At 35.9% G+C, this 4707-nt stretch overlaps 1 pseudogene; it reads left to right on the top strand.

Moving 5' to 3' along the window:
• Positions 1-2074: 2074 nt before the first annotated feature.
• Positions 2075-3513, top strand: LOC112933422 (casein kinase I-like; annotated as a pseudogene).
• The last annotated feature ends 1194 nt before the right edge of the window (positions 3514-4707 follow it).

The following is a 4707-nucleotide window of genomic DNA, read 5'->3' as shown; positions in this document are numbered from 1 at the left end:
TATATATGGCCTTAGTACTTTCTTACAATAGAATACAATTTCTGTAACTGTGACAGTCCGCTAGGAGAAAATAATAGATGAACTTCTAATAAAAGTATGTCATCTCTACAGAAATCTGTCCAACAGAACTTTCAACGATAATGGAAATGTTCTGTCCTGGACAAGGCAGGAGCCACTAGCCGCATGTGGCTACTAAGCACTTTAAAATATGTGACTGAGAAATTGGATTTTTAAGCTTATTTCATTTTACGTTTATTTGGAATTTAGCCACACGTGATTAGTGCCACCCTACTGGGCAATGAAGCTTCAGAGAATTTATTTAAAAAGAAAAACATTAAGGAAAAGCACAATGTAGCTTCAGAAATCGATTAGCTGTTCTGTAGAAACCGTCACAAAGAATGGACTATATTAGCCTTAAAACTGATACTTGGGAATTTTATTCATTATTGTGACATTAGTATGTTAAATATTTTCTAAATGTTGGGAGGAAAACAATTAGGAATTAGTACAGCTTCCCTACTTTAAAAAACCTAAAATGTTATATAATAGCCTCAAGATAGGATTTTTTTTTCAAAGAATGTATCCAAAGATGTTTTTAAATCAATTTTACAGATAATTCAGAAACTCCTGTGATAGAAATTATGCATCACTGGAGACTCCTTTCAATCTACATATACAATATTTCCTAACTTCTTTCTCTGTTTTGATTACCTAGGAGAAAATATATCTTATACCATGGCTATCATAATTAAGAAACTAGGCCAAAGTTAACTAAGGAAACCTAGTGGATATTAGGTAACAAGGTTAATATAATTCCATCACTCGATGTGCAACAATATTTTACTTTTAATTTATCACCTAGTAGAAAATTAAGGTTAATATTTTACACAGTTATTGTAAATGAAGGTGACTATATAGAAATGTACGTTTCCTGGGATCGAAGGAAGGGGAAGCAGGGAGCCTGCTTCTCCCTTTGCCTCTGGAACTCTCTCTCTCTCTCTCTGTCTTTCATGAATAAATACATAAAATCTTTTTAAAAATTGCAAAGTCAGATAGAATTCTTACTGACCAGAGAAGAAATGATCATTTCCATAGAAACAAAGTATACAATAAAATTATATCATTATAAAAATACAATCTTAGCTAATTAAGTCAAATGATTTTTCCTTAACTCACTACAGAGTATTAGAGCAAAGCTGTGCTGGTTGTCTACCCGTTGAAATATATTATAACTGCACACATAGCTGTCCTGCTACATTATTCCTTAACCATTCCTAAAGTTAGGGGTGACCACGTAACTAAGTTCTCACCAATACGATGTGAGCAAAAACCATTAATTTTACTTAATTAAAAGTTTTCATTGGTTGGGCCTTCTCTATGCTCTGAATCTTCTTTTTTAAAAACAGCTTTATTGAGCTATAATTGATATATAAAAACCTGCACATATTTAATGCATGAACTTTGATGAGTTTGGCCCTACATATATACACCCATGAAACCATCATCACATTCAAGGTAAGTATAGATATACACACCATCTCTGAAAGTTTCCATGTTCCCTTTGTTGTTTTTTGTTTGGTTTGGTTTGTTTGATTTTGTTTTTCATGAGATGAGAGAACATGGGATCTACCATCTTGACATTTTTTTAAGTGCATAACACATTATTGTTGAATATAGGCACTATGGTGCATAGCAAATCTCTAGAATTAATTCATCCTGCATAGCTGAAACTTTACACCAATTGCACAACTCCCTATGCCCCCCTTCCCTCAGTCATTCAAATGGTCAGAAGGTATATTAAAAGGTGCTCTCATCATCACTAATCATTGGGAAAATGCAAATCAAAACCACAATGAGGGCAGCTCGGGTGGCTCAGCGGTTTAGCACCATCTTAGGCCCAGTGTGTGGTCCTGGAGACCCGGGATGGAGTCCCACGTCGGGGTCCCTTCATGGAGCCTGCTTCTCCCTCTACCTGTCTCTCTCTCTCTCTCTCTTTCTCTCTCTTTCTCTCCATATGTCTCTCATGAATAAATAAACAAAATCTTTTAAAAAAGCTCCATCTTCCTCTCTCAGGATGGCGAGCAGCAGCACCTGCAAGGCCGAATTCATTGTTGGAGGGAAATACAAACTGGTACGGAAGACCCATAAGAGAGCAAACTCTAGAAGATTCTTCAAGGTGGGGTGGGCATCCCCCACACATGGTGGTATGGTCAGGAAAAAGACTACAATATGCCTGTCATGGATCTTCCTGGACCCAGTCTCGAAGACCTCTTCAATTTCTGCTCAAGAAGGTTCACAATGAAAACTGTACTTACGTTAACTGATCAGATGATCAGTAGGATCATATGTGCATACAAAGAATTTCATACACAGAGACATTAGACCAGATAACTTCCTAATGGGTATTGGGCGTCACTGTAATAGGTTATTCCTTATTGATTTTGGTTTGGCCAAAAAGTACAGAGACAACAGGACAAGGCAACACATACCATACAGAGAAGATAAAAATCTCACTGGCACTGCCCCATATGCTAGCATCAATGCACGTCTTGGTATTGGACAGAGTCGCGGAGATGACATGGAATCATTAGGATATGTTTTTGATGTATTTTAATAGAAACAGCCTGCCATGGCAAGGACTAAAGGCTGCAACCAAAAACAAAACAAAACAAAACAAAACAAAAAACAAAAAACAAAAACAAAAACAAAAAATATTAAAAGATTAGTGAAAAGAAGATGTCCACTCCTGTTGAAGTTTTATGTAAGGGGTTTCCTGCAGAATTTGCCATGTACTTAAACTATTGTCATGGGCTACACTTTGAGGAAGCCCCGGATTACATGTATCTGAGGCAGCTATTCCGCATTATTTTCAGGACCCTGAACCACCAATATGACTACACATTTGATTGGACAATGTTAAAGCAGCACAGCAGGCAGCCTCTTCAAGTGGGCAGGGTCGGCAGGCCCAAACCCCCACAGGTTTCTAAGCATGAATGGAGGAACAGAAGAAGCAGAGCAGATGATGGGAGCAGCATTTGTTTCTCCCCAATTCTAGGAATTTTAGCTCATATGTACACTAGCCAGTGGTTGTGAACAACCATTTACTTGGCGTAAAGAACTTAATTTCAGTATAAACTGGCTCTGGGAAGCATTGGTGATGCCATGTCCTGAGTTGTAGCCTCTGTAATTGTGAATATTAACTGAGATAGTGAAACATGGTGTCCAGTTTTCTATTGCATTTTTTCAAATGGAAAAGTTAACTAAATGGTTGACACACACAAATTAGTGGAGAAATTGTGCATATGCCAATTTTTGGTTAAAATCTTTTACTTTGAACTATACTGCTTTGAGATCTCATTTCAGAAGAACGGCATGAACAGTCTTGAGCCACAGTTGTGAAGGTTGTAAATGCTCACAATTGTGCATTCTTAGGGTTTATCCACCCCTGGGGTTTGCAAGTTGTTCCCTTAAAACATTCTTAAAATGGTTGGCTTCTTGTTTGCAAGCCAAATGATATGGTAGCAACCAAAGATTCCAGTGTTTGAGCATACAAAAGACTCTATCTGCTTACTTGTGCTAGAAATAACAGCATCTAAAGTGAAGACTCGAGAAAAACTTAGTGACTACTAGACTATCCTTAGGACTCTGCATTAACTCTATAATGTTCTTGGTATTTTAAAAAAAAAAGCATATTTGTCACAGAAGTTTAGTTAACATCTTACAACTGAACATGTACGTATGTTGCTTAGATAAATGTAATCACTGTAAACATCTATATGATCTGGGATTTTGTTTTTATTCTGAAATGGGAGCTTTTTGTTTACAAGTTCATTAAAAACTAAAAACTGTTAAAAAATCTTTAAAAAAAAACCCACAATGAGATATTACCTCACACTAATTAGAATGGTTATTTTATTTTTTTAAAATGTTGGTGAGGATGTGGAAAGGTGGGATATTCCCACCTTTTACACTGTGGTGGGAATATAAAATGATTCAGCTGATATGTAAAATAATATGGAGGCTCCTCAAAAAATTAAAAATGTGATCTAGTAATACCACTTCTGAATATGTGCCCAGAATAATTGAAATAATGATCTCAAAGAGATACATGTGCTTTCATGTTTACTGCAGCACTATTCACAATAGCCATCAACAGATGAATGGATAAAGTAAACATGGTATATACATAAAATAGAATATTTTTAAAAAGAAGAAAATTCTGCCATTAACAACATGAAGACTGAGGACATTATGTTAAGTGAAATAACCCAGTCATAGAAAGAATACTGCTTGATTCCACTTGAATGAAGTACCTAAGTAGCCAAATTCACCAAGCAAAGAATAGAATGGTTTTCTCTTCCTTGTTGACTGAAACCCAGACTTTGCCTAGATCTAGGTAGAGCTATGCCAATTCTTATAATACCTAAAGCATGAATTTCTTAAGCTGGGAATTATGGGACCAAGGATTCTATGGATAAATGCAAAGGTCTGTGAGCCTGGATGTGGTAAATTAAACTTCTTTTTTTCCTGACTTTTAACTATGATGTAGCATTTCCTTCAATCATGAAGTACACTACAAATTACCTATGTACTAGCAGTGACTTCATTCTCAGAAATTAGATATTCTATATCTCACCACAATTGCTGCAAATATTTTAAAATAGAGTTTGTAATTATCAGTTCTTCAACATTACAATAACTATTGTT

This window comes from Vulpes vulpes, chromosome 10 (genome assembly GCF_048418805.1).
Source record: "Vulpes vulpes isolate BD-2025 chromosome 10, VulVul3, whole genome shotgun sequence".
Lineage (NCBI taxonomy): Eukaryota > Metazoa > Chordata > Mammalia > Carnivora > Canidae > Vulpes > Vulpes vulpes.
The sequence above is the reverse complement of the archived record's forward strand: the minus strand, read 5'-3'. Positions and strand labels throughout refer to the sequence as shown.